General features: G+C 59.8%; 1 long non-coding RNA gene across 2 annotated transcripts in view; it reads left to right on the top strand.

The window, feature by feature from the left end:
• LOC113597613 (uncharacterized) overlaps positions 1–22,504 on the top strand; it is a 96,549-nt gene that overhangs the window by 6,279 nt on the left and 67,766 nt on the right. For both annotated transcript variants that reach the window (XR_008289817.1, XR_003418400.2), the window contains exon 2: positions 6,689–6,751. This is a non-coding gene — a long non-coding RNA (uncharacterized LOC113597613). The remainder of the gene's footprint in view (positions 1–6,688; positions 6,752–22,504) is intronic.

Genomic DNA, 22,504 nt, shown 5'->3' with positions numbered 1-22,504 from the left:
TTCTGTTTAGTAATGGGATATTTGTCCATGGAATTGGGCTGAAAAAAATATTGGTAGAGCCCTTGATTGTTAAGAATTTTGTTAACCCTCTAGGTGGCAGTGAAGGGTATAAATATTTTCCTTACTGGTTCTTATCAACCCTAGGAAAGGTGAAAAAGTTTTGAAGCATATGCCTCTGAGTGTTGGATCTTCTGGCACTGGGTGGGTAAAAGTTGGGTAAAAAATTACAAATCCATTTCTCTGAAATATTTTGTTTTCTCTCTTACGTTCAGTGTTGCAAACAGAATTCAAATGTTCCCACTGTTCCCATCTCATTGGAGGGTCCTGAAACCCTTGCATTTCTCCGTTAACACATTTGCTGAAATTCCAAAGATTTTGAAAGTTAATGTTAGTTTTTGTGGGCAACAGATAATCCAGTGACTCCAGAAGATGATATAGATCTCAATTTGATGAATTTGGAAAGGGCATAGACACTCTCGTGTACCGAACAAATGGGCTAAGTTTAGAGTATTATAGAGCCTGTAAACCAGAATTTAAGAGGATCAAAATAAAACAAAACTCTAAATTCTGTATTGCCTTTTCTTTTCAAGGCTTTGTTAAACATGATACACAGCGACTCCCTTCAAACTATGGAATACAGAATGCTAGTCTTTTTCTTCTTTAGGGTCTTCTGTTGTTCCTATTTGTGCTTTGATTGTACACAGGCCCTTATTTTGCTGACAAGAACTAAAGTAAAATATATTGTTGAAATGCTTGAAAATTGGAGAAGTTTGGCATGAACGGGGGCTTTTCTAAGCCTGATTGAAATTCAAGCATCCACGAACATCTAGGCTGATGCGTTTAGGTACCCGCCTCTTGGAAAACCATTTGACAGTATTGATCCAAGAATTGAATGAAAGTACATGAGAATTTTTGCTTCATTCTGTTGCTTCTCTGAAAATGCAGGATTATATTCACAAATGAGCAGAGGAGCATATCCAAGAGGGTGTCTTTCACCCAGGATTTGTAGAAGTGAGAAGTAGAAAGGGACCAGAAGGACCCTCCAGAGGTGAATGGTGGGATGTCTTGTTACTCAGCCGTGGGAGGGAATATACACTGCCTGCCATAGAAAGAATGAGATGGTGGTCCTCGTGGGCCTGAATCCTTGGCAGAAGCGTGTCCTCTTTTGAGGGAAAAAGCAGAAAGGTTCCTTGAAGGATTGAAGTTTGATGAATCGCCTACAATATGAAACCAGAAAGAAATCTCCAAGTGGATATGTGTATACCTCTATGTCATTGCAAACGCAGACTGAGGAAGAAACAGACATTTGAATCTTCCACCCGAACAGTTGTTTGCCGTGTGCATGGGACAATCTTTCAAAGATGGAAAGGATAACATAAGATTGTGACTTGCCTTTCTTTGGGGGTCTTATGGCATGTGGTGGAGGCTCTTTAGAATTTTGCTTGATTTTCTCAGTTGATTTAAAGGCTTTTCTAACAGCTTTCAGTCACATCGGGCCTCTGGAGCAATACGGTAATGTGTAGACCAAGAGAAAAATTAAAAAAAAAAAAAAAAACAAAAGAAAACATGAATTGGCTGGATATTCCCAGCCAGAACAATGTGGGAGCAGCTGGGAAAATGGGGCATGGAGTCACCAGCAGAATGCATTTCCTTCTGATTATGCTGTCTTCAGATACCTTTACTTGGCCAGTGTGTTCCTTCAGAGATTATTCCACCCTGCGTCTGCCACAGTCATGGAGAGTGAATTCTAGAGGTGTGCCTGACATAGGTAAAGTCTTCACCATGTAGCACGTGCCGATCGCTCAGAAACCTGACCAAAGGCTTGTGCCTTCATAGGAAATGCTCCAGAGTGAAATGCATGAACTCTCACAAGTGTACAGAAATCATATTTGTTTTTCATTGAAAACTTTCCCGTGGGAAGCATTGAGACAATGAATATAGGCCAGATACAAGGACAGGTGTCTTTAGAATACCATGTAGTTCCATTTCTGACCAATGTATGAGTATAATAATCCATATCTGAAAACTGTGAACAGTCACGTAACATCAGCCAGCTTAACAGGATTATTGTATTGCGAGTTTACCTCACTTGACCTCTTGCTGATACCTGTGGACCAACTGTCTTTGTATCAAGCTATAAGAAGCCTCATGGTCCCAATGTTTTCCGCAGGGGTGGCAAACGCAAAGTGTTAAAGAAATAGAGATACTTTCAGGTCCCCTGCTAGGGTGCCTAGGTGTGGAGTCATTGCTTTTGTGTCATGAAGGCAAGCTAAGAAGATTCTACAGAGACCAGGCCTTGCAGGATGGAGCGCCAGATTTTGAGGCATTTGCCCCTTTGCTCTCAAGTGGCCAAGATGGTGAACCATCTTGTGTTAGCCAAGCTGAACACAAGGTGGCTTTTTTTCCTTAGGAAAGGGTGGAGGGAGAGGACCTGGGGTGGAAGGGCACTTTGGCATTTCTGGTGCAGTACTGCCACCAAGAGGAGATACTTTGCAAATCTCACCAACCAGACACCTTCACTTCCTGGGGAAGAGTGATGGGGGTGAAGTATGGGACAAGGATAGTGTCCCTAGGAGGTCAAGAGATCCACTAGGCGTGGGAGTAAGTGTGACCCAAGACCGAATTGGGTCAGGGAAGCTCCAGAGACTGGCACTGTGATAAGGATCGTGGTCCGGGAGACTGCCAGGCACCCAAATGGCCGCCATGTCTGGGCAGGAGTGGAGGAAGCCCTCTCTGAAGGAGCCCCACCCAGGAGGCTGAGGCGTTCAGCCATGTGCCCTTTCCCCTTGGAGCAAGAGCACATTTGGCCTGGATGGACCAGGTCCCTGAAAGCCTCTCTTGGCCAGAGTAAAGCCCAGTCCAACACCACCGCGGGCACTGGAGGACTGCTGCCGTTGGCAGTCCTAGAGGCAGGACGGCGACGTTCCTCTGTCCGGCTCAGAGATGACATGCGGAGCCTGGCTACTCCGTGCCAAAGGGTCTGAGGCGTAGTGCGGCAAGCAAGCAGAGTCTGGAAGGGAACAGCCCACACGAGGAAAAAGGAGCCAGGTTGAAGGAGCCCTTTGCCTGAGTTAAAGAATCTGATCAGCAACTGTGGTGCCATCTACTGGGGTCTGTAGGATCCCAGACTTCCAAACACACCTTTTGGCTTAGAGCAGGGCAGACACCCTGGCCCGTAATTTGCAGTCTTCGGCACTCTTGGCCGTTTTCCACAAGAATCCGTGAGACTCCTTCAGTGATGAGAAGGAATGGCCCTGGCTTCCTTTCACTCTTGGCGCTCTAAGGTCTCAACCCCATGCTTGCCCCTGAAGCTGGGGAATCAAGAAGAGGTCTGAAGGTGGTACTTAAAGCTCACAGCTGTTAAGTTGAGAGAACCCCCTCCCCCCTATTCATCACAGATCAATATGTTTCTCAGGGACAGGAACAAGGTGCGTACTCCTGGGCACACAGCAGTTCATTCTAGACTTCAGCTGTCCTGATAGCCTACTTCTGGAAGAACCTCTGGGGTAGCTCATGCCCTTTGCCTAACTTTTACCTGCTGAGGGAGGTGTTCTGGAAGCAAATTTCCAGGCTCAACCCCTCCTGCCACCCACACTTGTTGATTCCACCCCTCGTGGAAGGGTGTGGAAACCCACTCACTGTCCCTTCATTTTATGCTTATGGCGTTGAACTTTTTGCTGAGCCCCCAAGGCCAGATCCTGACATACATGGTCTGATTGGTCCCCAGACCAAGGTGGTCTCAGTGTGCCCCTCTGGCCACCTACAGAACATGGATCTCATATAGGAAATCCCAAAAGAGTCCCCAGACAAGAGGACCCAGGTCATACACCCATACACCGGGAGACAGGCTGAGGAATAGGGTGTTTCTGAGCTGCAACCTTCCCAACAAGTAGTGAAAAAAACAGATCGGGATCCCCTTACTCTGGTGGATGATGTCCATCTCAATATACTTATCTTGTCTCTGTCCCGTTCCCTCCTGTATCTACATGCTCTGTCATTTGGGACAAGTAGGGCTTCCTGGGATACTTTGGGGCCTGGAACCCAGATTCTCTTTGTAGGGGGAGCCAAAGCAAACAAAACACAGCTCTAGCTCTAACCAGCAGGGCATCTGCATTACTCTTCCTTGTCTAGGTCTAGTACCAAATCTGGAGATTTTCCATCCTGTCTGCAAGATGCTGCCTCCACCCCAGGGTGGCTGCTGCCTTCCCTTTCCTGTTTCTGTGGCAGCTGAGCCTGGGGCCTCCAGTTCTGGGTTCCCCCGTGGCCCTGAGACCACAGGAATCTCACTGAGCTAGTTCCTGCACTGAGGGTAAGGATCCACAGGCCAGTTGCCCTGGAGTTGGAGCTTCAGCTCCTTGTTCCCTAACATGGTGGCTGCCGAGGCCACGCCCCCACAGCCTCGGGAGGCCTGCGTCCTGGCAGCCCAGTGTTACTTGATGGTTGAGTCTGTCTCTATCCACCCTGCATCGTTTCCCCCACCGACTCTGGGGGTGTGCTCTGTCTGACACGGGATCTTGTGGGTGCCCCAGTCCCACCCTTCCTCCCCTCATAGGCCTTCCTCAGCAGAAGACAGGAAGGTATTACAGTCTTTGCTCAAAAAGTATCCACTTGATGGCACTGTTGCTCCAGAAATGCCATCCATGCTTGCCTGTGAGGTTTCTCTCTCTGTCCTTTGAGGATCAGGAAAGGTTCCTGAAGACTCTAAAGTGAACTAAGCCCCCAAATAGGGTTGACTGTAGTGGGGTGTTGGGGGAGGTGGTGTCTCTTCTATTTGGACTTCTTGTTGGCAGTAGGAATGTACCTATAATAACACCTAAAGGAATACATACATTTATGGATTCACCCTTATGTCTCTTTAAGAGTTTTAAGTATGCATGCCCTGGGGACTGGGACCCTGTTTTCTCTGCACACTTTCATATGGATAGTTCTTCTGGGGCAGAATCCTCCCTTTCCAAGGACACTGATTCTATAGCAGTAGCTGTCACCATAACCTGGATTTCCTAACTTCGTGAGTTATTGCCTCTTTCTGTGTTCATCCAGCTTCTTCATCCAGCTTAAAGGCCCAGGAGTAGGCCATCATGACAATAGGAGGAACTGACAGGGGCCGTGTTAGGTGAGGGGACAGGGAGGTGAATTGCCCATGCTCACCTCCAAGAGCCACAGTCACTCTGCCACTGAGTGCCCCAGGGGGGTTGTGCAGGTTGAGGGTGGGAGGGGTGGGGTCCATAGGACAGATGGAGAGCCCAGTGACTTCATCCACATAGTTAGATGACCTAGGTGAGGGCCATTGTCAGCAGCCCCTCCTGGGAAGTCGTCCTTGGGAATGCCTCTATATTCCACCCTCAAAACACCTACTCATTGATTCAGCATTCACTTTTTCGTTAATAATAGACACACAAATATGTTTGTGTTTCTGTATATACATATATATAAAATTTCCTGTCTGTATTTTTCCCTAAAACTGCCTTGGAGATGCCACATTGGATAGAAATTTTGCCCAAAGAAAAGCCCTTAGCGATGCGTGATGACCGCTCCCAGGTTGTCTCTTTGCCTTCCAACCCCCTATCTGCTGTGGGAACCACGTGTAATGTTTCCTCATGTATGCTGCAGTGACTGCATGTAAATGAAAACTAATGGACACACAGGGCATCACGTATTCTGCTCTCTGACCCTACACGTCCCACATAGTAATACACACTCTTTAACATTTGGCTGCTCTCCCAGCATATAGGTATCTTGACCTTGGCACATCTGTGCAGAGTAAATGACCTAGCCTGCTTGATTCTCTCCATTTCTTTTCTGATAGCTGCTCAGTGTAGGGTGTCCTCACCTCTGCCAGGGGCTGGAGCACAGGTTATTTTACTTGTCCCATCTCTTTGGACACTGGGTTTCTCCCCTTCTCTCCTTCCGTCTTCAACCAGCATACAGAGTCATAGTTACTGAACTGTGTGTGCATGCATGCGTGTGTGTGACCATGATACATTTTCTTTTTTTTTTTTAAGTTTTTTAAACATTTATTTTTCAGAGACAGAGACAGAGCGCAAGTGGGGGAGGGGCAGAGAAAAGGGGAGATACAGAATCCAAAGCAGGCTGCAGGCTCCAGGCTCCAGGCTGCCAGCACAGAGCCTGACGCGGGGCTCAAACCCACAAACTGTGAGATCATGACCTGAGCTGAAGTCAGACACTTAACTAACTGAGCCACCTAAGTGCCCCCAGGATACATTTTCTTACATCAGTGTCCACCCAGAGGAAAGAGGATGGTAAATCGTAACCTGCCACATCCTTAGGGAAAATGTCCACATCCCTAGAAAATGAATGTATGCCCATCAATATCCCCCCATAGTCACACAGGTCCAGAACTAAGGGGGGAGAGCTATGAGTATAAACGTCAAGGTGATGGCTGTGGTTCCCTCAGAAAAGAGATTTTAGAAGATAACTTCACGATTCACCTGATGCATTCTCTGTGAGCTGCTTTCTGACATCCTGGAATGACAATCTGCGCAGTTTTTGAAAGATGAGTGCGGTTGGTTTACACACCCTGCCGTATTCAGCAGTTTTGGTTGACCCCAGAGGTGGTATGAATAGTAACCAGAAACACTCAAGATTGCTTGAGTGGGATGTACACGACACCCTGTTAACTGGAGCACCACTGTGGTGGTCCCATACTGAGAGAGCTCTATCGTTGCAGGAGGACACAGTGTAAGGAAAGAAAGAGAAAGGAAAAACGAAGAGGCCGGTGCTGGTGTTCTGGGTAAGTGAGTGCTCTTCGTTCTTTCTTTTCCTTTTCCAAGAGAGTTTATTTTATCATAGGTAAAACACAGTGGTTGTGGTATTTCCGCAAGGCTCAAGGAGAGACTCCCGAAGCAGGTTCCTGACACCAAGGCATTTGTGTACTTTACCAGAGTTTCAGCCATGGTAGGCAAGGCTCTCAAGTCACATCCTGATCGTGGGACAGGAAAAAGGTGATACGTGCATGAGCGTCTAGATCATCTCAATACTTGACTTAAGGGAACCTGTATGAGGAACTCAAGGTCAGTGTCCTGCAGGACTGAGAGAGTGGAAAGGGATTGGGCCGGAACCTGATTTGGGCTCCAGTCCCTGTGAAGTCAACTACCAGAGACCAAAACATGGTCTGGTATTTGGCTCCCCACTTCACCTACGGGGAGCAGCAGTCCCAGCCCCATTGGCGGAGAGGTCACTGGAGACCTTTTGAAGACAGCCAAGTGCCTCATGCCTATTGCTATCTTTGATTTGATTGGATCTCTCCATACATGTTCTTCCCATTGTCTCCTGATTTCTCTTGCGTCTAGCTTACTGCACCACGGCCCTCTGCCAGTTCAGGGAAGCCTTGGGAACAAACTCTTAATGGAATATTAAGAGGTTACATGTGCTGGGGGGTGTTGGCTTCGGGGGAGCATATCATGGCAGTCAACTATAGATCTCTCCACGAGCCCTAACTCTATCTTTTGACAAACCAAGAAACTTAAAAGCATAGAGTCTTGAGGAAGTGTACTTCGTTCTTCTGGGGGGAAATGTTGCATGAGGGCATGGCCAGAAGCCAGACATGTTTTCTTTCTTCTTACTCATGTTCCTTTAAACAAAAAAAAGTGTCATGAAGATGACACTTCCTACTGTGGTTCAAAATAATTGAAGGCTTCTGCAGGTGGCCAAGGGACCTTGTAGAATCATGCTTATGCTGGGTTGTATGCTAGTCTGGTCAAGGTTTCTGCCTTAGCAAAGGACAGAGACAGGGTCCAAGCAGCAAAGGCAAGGAGACAATTTTGTGGGAACCCCACTTTCAAGAGGACCTTGTTTGACAACCCTATGAGCCTTTCATAGTAAATCCTGGACACAGCTCAATGTTTGAGTCAAGTTCTTCCTCTAGGTTCCAGAGAGGAGGAAAGATGCCACCTGCTTCCCTTAAAAGAAGCTTTGGACCATGACACTCCCCTCCTTCTCCAGTATGACTTTCTGTACAAAACCTAGGGACAGGGAAGGAATATGCTCCCTGTTACCTGCCATAGGGGGAAACGGAGCTAATGGGAACCTTAGGTGTGATTGAGTGCACAACTCCTGTCTTGTTGGAATTTAAAAAAAGTAGGGGTTGTCTCAAGAATGGAGATTTGAGGAGTCGATACAACATGAAGCCATGTGGGCATGCAAACACCTCTGTACCTCTGTACACTCAGACTGCCACGGAAACAGGCAGAATGCCCAGACATGGACAAGCATTTCTCCTAGAGCATGGGTCTATAGGACCCCTGCTCAGACCTGGCAGCTCGTTAAGTATTGCTACATACATCTCAGTATAACCGAAAGTGGTGTCAGCACAGAGTATGAAAATTACAGTTAGAGACAGTTCAGTGCAAGCTCAGAGAAAATAAAGGTAGAGTAGAAAGAAAACTAGGTCATGCCATTGCTTTTCAAGATGCAGCATATGATAAATGGCAGTGCTCATAAATGCAAAGATGGAGGTCTCATCAAAGTGCTCTGTGTCCTCCCAATGTCTCTAGTCATTGAGAGTCAACTCCTTCACCAACATGGAATTCTGAAGCATCAACTCACCCAGATGCCTTCTCTAAGAGCAACCAAGCACTAAGGAGCCAGTAAAGTTCATTGGCATGTGTCTACACGAAACGCCTGATTAACGACCATAAAAACAAAGTACATTTCCAAAGCTAAAACAAGTATAAGGTATATATCAGATAGCTCCTCCCTAGCCTACTGACATGCTGATATGAATATGAGAGCCGTCAGAAATTCAATTTCAGAAGGCATGACATGGTTAGGCATCGCATGAGACACACACCTGCCATCCATAATTAGTCATAGGTGCTATTATTCACACGTAAATCTCAGGAGCACCTGGTGGGTGAAGGGCCGGGTCCACGGGACAAATCCGTCCTCTAGCCACGAAAAGCGGACGCCAGCTTTGACCGCACGGCTCCTTCCCGGGACCGGCGCAGACCTTGGCGTCTGGCTGCTAGAGGCTTCGGGGTCACGTCAGGCTGGCCCGTCGGGGAGTCCTGACCGAGGATGCCCGGGTGAGCGTGTGCCCCCGTCGGGCACCGACTGGCTGGATAGGGGTGGCCCCGGGCGCTGGGTCCACAACCAGTGGGTCTCCTGAGGTCTCCTCCTGCAGGCCTCCAGGGGTCGGAGTGGCGCCCCGGAAAGGGTCAGGACCAGCACGGGGAGGATGGGGGAGCCTCGGGGAGCCTCGATGCGCCGGCCTCGCGTTTGCTTTTGGGTCCCAAAGCGGGCTACATGGAGCCAGAGGGGACAAGGCTCCGCTCCCCGGAGCCTCAGGAGCCGGAGTGCTCCCCCAGGTGGCAGAGACCTGAGAGCCGCCATGTTGGAGCCCGGGGTGGACAGGGCCCGGCCTTTTTTCCTCGGCAAAGGGCGGAGGGAGAGGACCTGGGGGAAGGGCGCGTGGACATCCGTGGTGCAATACTGCCATCAAGCGGAACTCGTTGGCCATCCAGGCTTCCTCTGGAGGAGAGGCGTGGGAGTGAAGTGGGGAGTCCCGGGCGGGACAGAAGGGGCCGCGGTCCAAAGGTGCCCGGTCCTTTTAGCAGGCTCTCCACCCTGGTCCTTTGGTGACCGGCTGCGAAGCAAGCGTGGCATCCGGACGCAGACACAAAGGCCCCTCCTTGCCATTGCCCTCAACACTCTCATGGGACGTTGGAACCAGGTGGCCCAGAGAGTGACCCGTGTCAATGCAGATGCCTAGCGGGGGGCGGGGCGGTGGGGTGGGGTGGGGAGTGGACCACTCCCCAGACAGACACTTGGACAGACAGTTGAGTGGGAGATCAAGATCGGTGGTGCGCGGCCCCCGCCGGAGACCGTGTTATCCCCGGGCGTTCGCACCGCAGCTGCCCCGTGTGTGTGTGTGTGTGTGTGTGTGTGTGTGTGTGTGTGCGCGCGCGCGCGCGTGTGTGTCGGGCGGCCGCTTCCTGGGCCCAGGCCTGGGTTTGGGGGGCCGTGGCGGGTCGTTGGGGGGGGGGAGGGGTGCAGCAGCGGAGCGAAGGAGGAGGGGGGCTGCCGCCACTTCTACTTTGGCTCGCCCTGGCTTCTGGACTCTGTTCCTCCCCACACCCCGCGGGAGCCACCTGCACGTTCCTCACCCCCACCCCCCAAGACCAGCTCGAGGTCCCTGGACACCGGCTAGGCGGGGCCCCACACCTGAGCCTCACAGTGGGACACAGGGACATCAGGGTCCCGCCTCCTCCCCCAAGGCCAAGTGGCAGCAGCCCTCCCAGTGCCCGTGCCGTGCCGTGCCGTGCCGTGCCGTGCCTGTCTCGTGCAGGGCTTCTAGCCCCCACCTGCCCTCCACACCCCGGCCCCGCCGGGGCCGATCCTGCTCTTGCTCCCAAGGAAGGGACACGCGGCCAAGGGCTCACGGGCCAAGGGCCCAGCGCCCGTTGCCCCGGCCGGCCCGGGGTGCTCCTGGCCGCTTCGGGGCGGCTTCCAGGACTCCTCCAGTCCCGCCCAGACATGGCGGCCACCAGGGTCCCTGGCCCTGGCTTCCCGTGCCCGACCCGCAGGGGAGCCCGTTCTGGCGCTCTGTCGCGCCACCCGTCTCTGGAGCCTCCCGGGTCTCCCGCTGGTACTCTTCGCCTGGGAGTGGGGGGGGGGGGGGGGGGCGGTTGGAGGGAGGACCCATCTCTCTCCCGCCTGGGACTTCACTCACAGGGAAGCCACAGCGCGGGGCTCACGGGATGGCCAACGACTTTCGCTTGATGGCAGTGTTGCACCACGAATGCCCACGCGCCCTTCCCCCAGGTCCTCTCCCTCCGCCCTTTGCGGAAGAAAAAAGGCCGGGCCCTGTCCACTCTGGCTCCAACATGGCGGCGCCCTCGTCTGGGCCACTTTGTGGCAACAGCTCCGCTTGTGTGGTGGCTCCGTGCAGCCGAGCCTGGTCCCCTGGGCAGCAAGGCCCAGGCCCCTAGGCCCAGATGCCCACTCAGGCAACCGTCCGCCTAGGCCGCGGTGGAGGCTCACGCTGTGGATCACAGCGCCCGCCCTTACGTGGAGACCCCGGCCGTGCCAATAGCCCACGTGTGGAAGAAGGTGCGGGCTGGGTCGTGCCTTCCCCTCCACACGCAGCCACATCCAGCCCCGGGAGTCCCCAAGCATCCACACGTGTCCGGGTCCCACGTCCACGTTCCTCCCTCCTCCCCCCCGGCCCCCCCCCCCAACTCCGGCCAACACCCACCGAGGGCCGAAGGCAGCCTGTGTCCCCTTCTCCTCACACAAGTCAACTTCAGCAAGGCTCTTTGGGCGCGGGGTGGGGGTGGGGGTGGAGGTTGGGGGTGGGGAGCGAGAAGCTGTGCCCCCTCCCCTCCTTTTTGGCCAAACCCCAGGGGCACGGTGTTGACATCCTGGAGATCTCCTTGTTCCCCCGCCCCTTGCCCGAGAGCCCCGGTGGGTGTCCTTTGGGCCCCGGGTCCAGCAGGTGCACCCGCAGACGTTGGGTCCACGGAACCGCAGAGCGCCCTGCGTGCGCTCTCGGGTGCCTACCCAGAGGACGGGAACTGGGTCACGCGGGCCCCGAGGCCGAGGAGCAGGGCTGCGCTGGGCTGCGCTGGGCTACCGTTGATACCCAGTGGGGCAAGGTGGGCCTCGATGGGGTGACTGTGGTGGGTGAGGTCCTTGTGGGCGGAGCGGTCCCGGGCGCACACGCACACCCTCCCCCTCGGTCAGGGTTCCCGAGATGGGCGCCGTGGGGGCCCGTGCCGGGGACTCTGTTTGGTGACCTGACAGCAAACACCCGGGTTCGGGGGCACCTGGGTGAGCCTCCCTTGGTGCGGCCCCGTCCCCGACGATCGATCGGGGCGGCTCGCGTCTCTTGGGACCAGACCCTTCCTTCCCCGTGCGGGTCGTTCCTCCCTCCCTGTCTCTCTCTGCGTGTCTCTGTCTCTTTCGTGGCCTTGCGTGGCTCCTGCTTGCGCTTTGAGGGTCCTCGGGGCCTTTGTGGTCAGAACGAAATCCCTCGGGAGGGTGGCAGCCGGTGGAGAATGGAGATGCTGGGTTTCCAGCCGGACTGGAGGGGCAACTAACTGTCCGGGAGCCTGCTTGGATGTCCCGGCAGCCCAGAGTGCCCGGAATGACCCTTTTGGACTTGAGGCCGGCCAAGGGTTTTCGTGTGCGGGTGCCAGGAGAGAATGTGCGGGCACAGGCCGCCTCGGGAGGGGCGGTGGACGTTCGTGGCCTTCCCGGACCGCCCGCCACCGCCGCCGCTGCCGCTGTAGGTCCCTTCGCGTGGGCCCGTGTCCGTGCCCGCGTGCCTGGACGGTGCGATCGCACCACGGACTCGCCAGTGCCAGTGCCGGGCTGTCTTGGGGACGACGCGTCCCTTTGCGGGAACGCTTGGCTCCAAGGTCAAAGAACAGAGCCCCTCTGGTGCGTGTTCTTTCTCCCCTCCCACCAGCCCCGGGCCCCGGGCCCCAGGCCCCAGGCCCCAGGCCCCAGCCCTCAGCCCTCGCCCTCGCCCTCGCCCTCGCCCTCGGGGGCATGAGTCTCCCCAGCGAGCAGGGTCTGTGTCCACCCGGGTGTCGTTCGGCCAGGGTTGGTAGAACTGACGCGCGGGAAGGGACCGGAAGGACTCTGGGGACGTGGAGACGAATATGGCGGGGTGGGGGGAGCGGGAAGGAGGCTGGCTGCTTTCCACAGGTGGGATGGAATCTTACATCCACTGGCTGGCCTAGGAAGAACGAGGTGCTGGGCCACAGGCTTGGGAGAACAGGCGGCTCCCGTCTGCAGGGCAGAAAGCGAAAACGTTCCCCGAGGGTTGAAGATGGACAAGTGTCTCGCCGGAGGAGAGCAAGTGACCTGGGTCCGTGCGGTTGTCAGGAGTCCCTTTATGCCCTTGGGCACACGGACCGGGGTAGAAACAGACATCCGCCGTACACCTTTATGAGCTCTTGCTGCGGGGTGTGTGGGCCACCTCCTGAGGGCGAAAAGCATGACGTCCAACTGTGCCGAAGTCCCCTTTTACTGCGGGACGGTGTGGGCGTGTCAGTCTGCACGCGCGCGCGCGCGCGTCTGTCTGCGCGAGAGTGTGTCCAAGCCTGCTTGTGGTGTGAGTTGAGGGTGTGTGTGTGTGAGATGAGGGTGTGTGTGTGTGTGTGTGTGTGTGTGTGTGTGTGAGCGAGCGAGGGAGGGAGGGAGGGAGGGAGGGAGTGTGGTCCTTCCTGGTTGGAATGTGCCCCAGGCACGAGAGGCGGGTTGTCAGGGTGCCCTTGAGAGGTCTGCGGTCAGGTGTTGGTCGTAGGTTATGGACCGATGAACGGGAGAGAAGACCACCGGCCCTGTGCGTTGGCCTTGTTACCGCCGTGCCAGAAAAGGCACGGGTCCTGGAGAGCGTGGGCACACCTGGGTGCTGCCCATGCCTGGCCTTGGCTCCCGTGGGAGCTGTCCAGGGATGGAGCCTGGGGCAAGCGTGAGGCCGCTTTGGCGTCGGTGGTGCGGCTCCAGGCCGCCCTCCCCAGTGACCCGTGGGTGCCACCGTCCGCGCCTGAACCGCGGGGGTGCCCCGGGGGTGAAGGGCCAGGGCCTCGGACCCGTACGTCCTCTGGCCGCGGGAAGCGGACGCCAGCGTTGACAGCACGGCTCCTGCCCGGGGGCCGGCGCAGACCTTGGCGTCTGGCTGCTAGAGGCTTCGGGGTCACGTCAGGCTGGCCCGTCGGGGAGTCCTGACCGAGGATGCCCGGGTGAGCGTGTGCCCCCGTCGGGCACCGACTGGCTGGATAGGGGTGGCCCGGGCGCTGGGTCCACGACCAGTGGGTCTCCTGAGGTCTCCTCCTGCAGGCCTCCAGGGGTCGCAGTGGCGCCCCGGAAAGGGTCAGGGCCAGCGCCGGGAGCCTCGGGGAGCCTCGATGCGCCGGCCTCGCGTTTGCTTTTGGGTCCCAAAGCGGGCTACATGGAGCCAGAGGGGACAAGGCTCCGCTCCCCGGAGCCTCAGGAGCCGGAGTGCTCCCCCAGGTGGCAGAGACCTGAGAGCCGCCATGTTGGAGCCCGGGGTGGACAGGGCCCGGCCTTTTTTCCTCGGCAAAGGGCGGAGGGAGAGGACCTGGGGGAAGGGCGCGTGGACATCCGTGGTGCAATACTGCCATCAAGCGGAACTCGTTGGCCATCCAGGCTTCCTCTGGAGGAGAGGCGTGGGAGTGAAGTGGGGAGTCCCGGGCGGGACAGAAGGGGCCGCGGTCCAAAGGTGCCCGGTCCTTTTAGCAGGCTCTCCACCCTGGTCCTTTGGTGACCGGCTGCGAAGCAAGCGTGGCATCCGGACGCAGACACAAAGGCCCCTCCTTGCCATTGCCCTCAACACTCTCATGGGACGTTGGAACCAGGTGGCCCAGAGAGTGACCCGTGTCAATGCAGATGCCTAGCGGGGGGCGGGGCGGTGGGGTGGGGTGGGGAGTGGACCACTCCCCAGACAGACACTTGGACAGACAGTTGAGTGGGAGATCAAGATCGGTGGTGCGCGGCCCCCGCCGGAGACCGTGTTATCCCCGGGCGTTCGCACCGCAGCTGCCCCGTGTGTGTGTGTGTGTGTGTGTGTGTGTGTGTGTGTGTGTGTCTGCGCGCGCGCGCGCATGTGTGTCGGGCGGCCGCTTCCTGGGCCCAGGCCTGGGTTTGGGGGGCCGTGGCGGGTCGTTGGGGGGGGGGAGGGGTGCAGCAGCGGAGCGAAGGAGGAGGGGGGCTGCCGCCACTTCTACTTTGGCTCGCCCTGGCTTCTGGACTCTGTTCCTCCCCACACCCCGCGGGAGCCACCTGCACGTTCCTCACCCCCACCCCCCAAGACCAGCTCGAGGTCCCTGGACACCGGCTAGGCGGGGCCCCACACCTGAGCCTCACAGTGGGACACAGGGACATCAGGGTCCCGCCTCCTCCCCCAAGGCCAAGTGGCAGCAGCCCTCCCAGTGCCCGTGCCGTGCCGTGCCGTGCCGTGCCGTGCCTGTCTCGTGCAGGGCTTCTAGCCCCCACCTGCCCTCCACACCCCGGCCCCGCCGGGGCCGATCCTGCTCTTGCTCCCAAGGAAGGGACACGCGGCCAAGGGCTCACGGGCCAAGGGCCCAGCGCCCGTTGCCCCGGCCGGCCCGGGGTGCTCCTGGCCGCTTCGGGGCGGCTTCCAGGACTCCTCCAGTCCCGCCCAGACATGGCGGCCACCAGGGTCCCTGGCCCTGGCTTCCCGTGCCCGACCCGCAGGGGAGCCCGTTCTGGCGCTCTGTCGCGCCACCCGTCTCTGGAGCCTCCCGGGTCTCCCGCTGGTACTCTTCGCCTGGGAGTGGGGGGGAGGGGGGGGGGGCGGTTGGAGGGGAGGACCCATCTCTCTCCCGCCTGGGACTTCACTCACAGGGAAGCCACAGCGCGGGGCTCACGGGATGGCCAACGACTTTCGCTTGATGGCAGTGTTGCACCACGAATGCCCACGCGCCCTTCCCCCAGGTCCTCTCCCTCCGCCCTTTGCGGAAGAAAAAAGGCCGGGCCCTGTCCACTCTGGCTCCAACATGGCGGCGCCCTCGTCTGGGCCACTTTGTGGCAACAGCTCCGCTTGTGTGGTGGCTCCGTGCAGCCGAGCCTGGTCCCCTGGGCAGCAAGGCCCAGGCCCCTAGGCCCAGATGCCCACTCAGGCAACCGTCCGCCTAGGCCGCGGTGGAGGCTCACGCTGTGGATCACAGCGCCCGCCCTTACGTGGAGACCCCGGCCGTGCCAATAGCCCACGTGTGGAAGAAGGTGCGGGCTGGGTCGTGCCTTCCCCTCCACACGCAGCCACATCCAGCCCCGGGAGTCCCCAAGCATCCACACGTGTCCGGGTCCCACGTCCACGTTCCTCCCTCCTCCCCCCCGGCCCCCCCCCCCAACTCCGGCCAACACCCACCGAGGGCCGAAGGCAGCCTGTGTCCCCTTCTCCTCACACAAGTCAACTTCAGCAAGGCTCTTTGGGCGCGGGGTGGGGGTGGGGGTGGAGGTTGGGGGTGGGGAGCGAGAAGCTGTGCCCCCTCCCCTCCTTTTTGGCCAAACCCCAGGGGCACGGTGTTGACATCCTGGAGATCTCCTTGTTCCCCCGCCCCTTGCCCGAGAGCCCCGGTGGGTGTCCTTTGGGCCCCGGGTCCAGCAGGTGCACCCGCAGACGTTGGGTCCACGGAACCGCAGAGCGCCCTGCGTGCGCTCTCGGGTGCCTACCCAGAGGACGGGAACTGGGTCACGCGGGCCCCGAGGCCGAGGAGCAGGGCTGCGCTGGGCTGCGCTGGGCTACCGTTGATACCCAGTGGGGCAAGGTGGGCCTCGATGGGGTGACTGTGGTGGGTGAGGTCCTTGTGGGCGGAGCGGTCCCGGGCGCACACGCACACCCTCCCCCTCGGTCAGGGTTCCCGAGATGGGCGCCGTGGGGGCCCGTGCCGGGGACTCTGTTTGGTGACCTGACAGCAAACACCCGGGTTCGGGGGCACCTGGGTGAGCCTCCCTTGGTGCGGCCCCGTCCCCGACGATCGATCGGGGCGGCTCGCGTCTCTTGGGACCAGACCCTTCCTTCCCCGTGCGGGTCGTTCCTCCCTCCCTGTCTCTCTCTGCGTGTCTCTGTCTCTTTCGTGGCCTTGCGTGGCTCCTGCTTGCGCTTTGAGGGTCCTCGGGGCCTTTGTGGTCAGAACGAAATCCCTCGGGAGGGTGGCAGCCGGTGGAGAATGGAGATGCTGGGTTTCCAGCCGGACTGGAGGGGCAACTAACTGTCCGGGAGCCTGCTTGGATGTCCCGGCAGCCCAGAGTGCCCGGAATGACCCTTTTGGACTTGAGGCCGGCCAAGGGTTTTCGTGTGCGGGTGCCAGGAGAGAATGTGCGGGCACAGGCCGCCTCGGGAGGGGCGGTGGACGTTCGTGGCCTTCCCGGACCGCCCGCCACCGCCGCCGCTGCCGCTGTAGGTCCCTTCGCGTGGGCCCGTGTCCGTGCCCGCGTGCCTGGACGGTGCGATCGCACCACGGACTCGCCAGTGCCAGTGCCGGGCTGTCTTGGGGACGACGCGTCCCTTTGCGGGAACGCTTGGCTCCAAGGTCAAAGAACAGAGCCCCTCTGGTGCGTGTTCTTTCTCCCCTCCCACCAGCCCCGGGCCCCGGGCCCCAGGCCCCAGGCCCCAGGCCCCAGCCCTCAGCCCTCGCCCTCGCCCTCGCCCTCGCCCTCGGGGGCATGAGTCTCCCCAGCGAGCAGGGTCTGTGTCCACCCGGGTGTCGTTCGGCCAGGGTTGGTAGAACTGACGCGCGGGAAGGGACCGGAAGGACTCTGGGGACGTGGAGACGAATATGGCGGGGTGGGGGGAGCGGGAAGGAGGCTGGCTGCTTTCCACAGGTGGGATGGAATCTTACATCCACTGGCTGGCCTAGGAAGAACGAGGTGCTGGGCCACAGGCTTGGGAGAACAGGCGGCTCCCGTCTGCAGGGCAGAAAGCGAAAACGTTCCCCGAGGGTTGAAGATGGACAAGTGTCTCGCCGGAGGAGAGCAAGTGACCTGGGTCCGTGCGGTTGTCAGGAGTCCCTTTATGCCCTTGGGCACACGGACCGGGGTAGAAACAGACATCCGCCGTACACCTTTATGAGCTCTTGCTGCGGGGTGTGTGGGCCACCTCCTGAGGGCGAAAAGCATGACGTCCAACTGTGCCGAAGTCCCCTTTTACTGCGGGACGGTGTGGGCGTGTCAGTCTGCACGCGCGCGCGCGCGTCTGTCTGCGCGAGAGTGTGTCCAAGCCTGCTTGTGGTGTGAGTTGAGGGTGTGTGTGTGTGAGATGAGGGTGTGTGTGTGTGTGTGTGTGTGTGTGTGTGTGTGTGAGCGAGCGAGGGAGGGAGGGAGGGAGGGAGGGAGTGTGGTCCTTCCTGGTTGGAATGTGCCCCAGGCACGAGAGGCGGGTTGTCAGGGTGCCCTTGAGAGGTCTGCGGTCAGGTGTTGGTCGTAGGTTATGGACCGATGAACGGGAGAGAAGACCACCGGCCCTGTGCGTTGGCCTTGTTACCGCCGTGCCAGAAAAGGCACGGGTCCTGGAGAGCGTGGGCACACCTGGGTGCTGCCCATGCCTGGCCTTGGCTCCCGTGGGAGCTGTCCAGGGATGGAGCCTGGGGCAAGCGTGAGGCCGCTTTGGCGTCGGTGGTGCGGCTCCAGGCCGCCCTCCCCAGTGACCCGTGGGTGCCACCGTCCGCGCCTGAACCGCGGGGGTGCCCCGGGGGTGAAGGGCCAGGGCCTCGGACCCGTACGTCCTCTGGCCGCGGGAAGCGGACGCCAGCGTTGACAGCACGGCTCCTGCCCGGGGGCCGGCGCAGACCTTGGCGTCTGGCTGCTAGAGGCTTCGGGGTCACGTCAGGCTGGCCCGTCGGGGAGTCCTGACCGAGGATGCCCGGGTGAGCGTGTGCCCCCGTCGGGCACCGACTGGCTGGATAGGGGTGGCCCGGGCGCTGGGTCCACGACCAGTGGGTCTCCTGAGGTCTCCTCCTGCAGGCCTCCAGGGGTCGCAGTGGCGCCCCGGAAAGGGTCAGGGCCAGCGCCGGGAGCCTCGGGGAGCCTCGATGCGCCGGCCTCGCGTTTGCTTTTGGGTCCCAAAGCGGGCTACATGGAGCCAGAGGGGACAAGGCTCCGCTCCCCGGAGCCTCAGGAGCCGGAGTGCTCCCCCAGGTGGCAGAGACCTGAGAGCCGCCATGTTGGAGCCCGGGGTGGACAGGGCCCGGCCTTTTTTCCTCGGCAAAGGGCGGAGGGAGAGGACCTGGGGGAAGGGCGCGTGGACATCCGTGGTGCAATACTGCCATCAAGCGGAACTCGTTGGCCATCCAGGCTTCCTCTGGAGGAGAGGCGTGGGAGTGAAGTGGGGAGTCCCGGGCGGGACAGAAGGGGCCGCGGTCCAAAGGTGCCCGGTCCTTTTAGCAGGCTCTCCACCCTGGTCCTTTGGTGACCGGCTGCGAAGCAAGCGTGGCATCCGGACGCAGACACAAAGGCCCCTCCTTGCCATTGCCCTCAACACTCTCATGGGACGTTGGAACCAGGTGGCCCAGAGAGTGACCCGTGTCAATGCAGATGCCTAGCGGGGGGCGGGGCGGTGGGGTGGGGTGGGGAGTGGACCACTCCCCAGACAGACACTTGGACAGACAGTTGAGTGGGAGATCAAGATCGGTGGTGCGCGGCCCCCGCCGGAGACCGTGTTATCCCCGGGCGTTCGCACCGCAGCTGCCCCGTGTGTGTGTGTGTGTGTGTGTGTGTGTGTGTGTGTGTGTGTGTCTGCGCGCGCGCGCGCGTGTGTGTCGGGCGGCCGCTTCCTGGGCCCAGGCCTGGGTTTGGGGGGCCGTGGCGGGTCGTTGGGGGGGGGGAGGGGTGCAGCAGCGGAGCGAAGGAGGAGGGGGGCAGCCGCCACTTCTACTTTGGCTCGCCCTGGCTTCTGGACTCTGTTCCTCCCCACACCCCGCGGGAGCCACCTGCACGTTCCTCACCCCCACCCCCCAAGACCAGCTCGAGGTCCCTGGACACCGGCTAGGCGGGGCCCCACACCTGAGCCTCACAGTGGGACACAGGGACATCAGGGTCCCGCCTCCTCCCCCAAGGCCAAGTGGCAGCAGCCCTCCCAGTGCCCGTGCCGTGCCGTGCCGTGCCGTGCCGTGCCTGTCTCGTGCAGGGCTTCTAGCCCCCACCTGCCCTCCACACCCCGGCCCCGCCGGGGCCGATCCTGCTCTTGCTCCCAAGGAAGGGACACGCGGCCAAGGGCTCACGGGCCAAGGGCCCAGCGCCCGTTGCCCCGGCCGGCCCGGGGTGCTCCTGGCCGCTTCGGGGCGGCTTCCAGGACTCCTCCAGTCCCGCCCAGACATGGCGGCCACCAGGGTCCCTGGCCCTGGCTTCCCGTGCCCGACCCGCAGGGGAGCCCGTTCTGGCGCTCTGTCGCGCCACCCGTCTCTGGAGCCTCCCGGGTCTCCCGCTGGTACTCTTCGCCTGGGAGTGGGGGGGAGGGGGGGGGGGCGGTTGGAGGGGAGGACCCATCTCTCTCCCGCCTGGGACTTCACTCACAGGGAAGCCACAGCGCGGGGCTCACGGGATGGCCAACGACTTTCGCTTGATGGCAGTGTTGCACCACGAATGCCCACGCGCCCTTCCCCCAGGTCCTCTCCCTCCGCCCTTTGCGGAAGAAAAAAGGCCGGGCCCTGTCCACTCTGGCTCCAACATGGCGGCGCCCTCGTCTGGGCCACTTTGTGGCAACAGCTCCGCTTGTGTGGTGGCTCCGTGCAGCCGAGCCTGGTCCCCTGGGCAGCAAGGCCCAGGCCCCTAGGCCCAGATGCCCACTCAGGCAACCGTCCGCCTAGGCCGCGGTGGAGGCTCACGCTGTGGATCACAGCGCCCGCCCTTACGTGGAGACCCCGGCCGTGCCAATAGCCCACGTGTGGAAGAAGGTGCGGGCTGGGTCGTGCCTTCCCCTCCACACGCAGCCACATCCAGCCCCGGGAGTCCCCAAGCATCCACACGTGTCCGGGTCCCACGTCCACGTTCCTCCCTCCTCCCCCCCGGCCCCCCCCCCCAACTCCGGCCAACACCCACCGAGGGCCGAAGGCAGCCTGTGTCCCCTTCTCCTCACACAAGTCAACTTCAGCAAGGCTCTTTGGGCGCGGGGTGGGGGTGGGGGTGGAGGTTGGGGGTGGGGAGCGAGAAGCTGTGCCCCCTCCCCTCCTTTTTGGCCAAACCCCAGGGGCACGGTGTTGACATCCTGGAGATCTCCTTGTTCCCCCGCCCCTTGCCCGAGAGCCCCGGTGGGTGTCCTTTGGGCCCCGGGTCCAGCAGGTGCACCCGCAGACGTTGGGTCCACGGAACCGCAGAGCGCCCTGCGTGCGCTCTCGGGTGCCTACCCAGAGGACGGGAACTGGGTCACGCGGGCCCCGAGGCCGAGGAGCAGGGCTGCGCTGGGCTGCGCTGGGCTACCGTTGATACCCAGTGGGGCAAGGTGGGCCTCGATGGGGTGACTGTGGTGGGTGAGGTCCTTGTGGGCGGAGCGGTCCCGGGCGCACACGCACACCCTCCCCCTCGGTCAGGGTTCCCGAGATGGGCGCCGTGGGGGCCCGTGCCGGGGACTCTGTTTGGTGACCTGACAGCAAACACCCGGGTTCGGGGGCACCTGGGTGAGCCTCCCTTGGTGCGGCCCCGTCCCCGACGATCGATCGGGGCGGCTCGCGTCTCTTGGGACCAGACCCTTCCTTCCCCGTGCGGGTCGTTCCTCCCTCCCTGTCTCTCTCTGCGTGTCTCTGTCTCTTTCGTGGCCTTGCGTGGCTCCTGCTTGCGCTTTGAGGGTCCTCGGGGCCTTTGTGGTCAGAACGAAATCCCTCGGGAGGGTGGCAGCCGGTGGAGAATGGAGATGCTGGGTTTCCAGCCGGACTGGAGGGGCAACTAACTGTCCGGGAGCCTGCTTGGATGTCCCGGCAGCCCAGAGTGCCCGGAATGACCCTTTTGGACTTGAGGCCGGCCAAGGGTTTTCGTGTGCGGGTGCCAGGAGAGAATGTGCGGGCACAGGCCGCCTCGGGAGGGGCGGTGGACGTTCGTGGCCTTCCCGGACCGCCCGCCACCGCCGCCGCTGCCGCTGTAGGTCCCTTCGCGTGGGCCCGTGTCCGTGCCCGCGTGCCTGGACGGTGCGATCGCACCACGGACTCGCCAGTGCCAGTGCCGGGCTGTCTTGGGGACGACGCGTCCCTTTGCGGGAACGCTTGGCTCCAAGGTCAAAGAACAGAGCCCCTCTGGTGCGTGTTCTTTCTCCCCTCCCACCAGCCCCGGGCCCCGGGCCCCAGGCCCCAGGCCCCAGGCCCCAGCCCTCAGCCCTCGCCCTCGCCCTCGCCCTCGCCCTCGGGGGCATGAGTCTCCCCAGCGAGCAGGGTCTGTGTCCACCCGGGTGTCGTTCGGCCAGGGTTGGTAGAACTGACGCGCGGGAAGGGACCGGAAGGACTCTGGGGACGTGGAGACGAATATGGCGGGGTGGGGGGAGCGGGAAGGAGGCTGGCTGCTTTCCACAGGTGGGATGGAATCTTACATCCACTGGCTGGCCTAGGAAGAACGAGGTGCTGGGCCACAGGCTTGGGAGAACAGGCGGCTCCCGTCTGCAGGGCAGAAAGCGAAAACGTTCCCCGAGGGTTGAAGATGGACAAGTGTCTCGCCGGAGGAGAGCAAGTGACCTGGGTCCGTGCGGTTGTCAGGAGTCCCTTTATGCCCTTGGGCACACGGACCGGGGTAGAAACAGACATCCGCCGTACACCTTTATGAGCTCTTGCTGCGGGGTGTGTGGGCCACCTCCTGAGGGCGAAAAGCATGACGTCCAACTGTGCCGAAGTCCCCTTTTACTGCGGGACGGTGTGGGCGTGTCAGTCTGCACGCGCGCGCGCGCGTCTGTCTGCGCGAGAGTGTGTCCAAGCCTGCTTGTGGTGTGAGTTGAGGGTGTGTGTGTGTGAGATGAGGGTGTGTGTGTGTGTGTGTGTGTGTGTGTGTGTGTGTGAGCGAGCGAGGGAGGGAGGGAGGG

Source organism: Acinonyx jubatus, chromosome X, assembly GCF_027475565.1.
Source record: "Acinonyx jubatus isolate Ajub_Pintada_27869175 chromosome X, VMU_Ajub_asm_v1.0, whole genome shotgun sequence".
In the NCBI taxonomy this organism is placed as follows: Eukaryota; Metazoa; Chordata; class Mammalia; order Carnivora; family Felidae; genus Acinonyx; species Acinonyx jubatus.
This window is presented reverse-complemented; position numbering and strand designations above follow the sequence as displayed.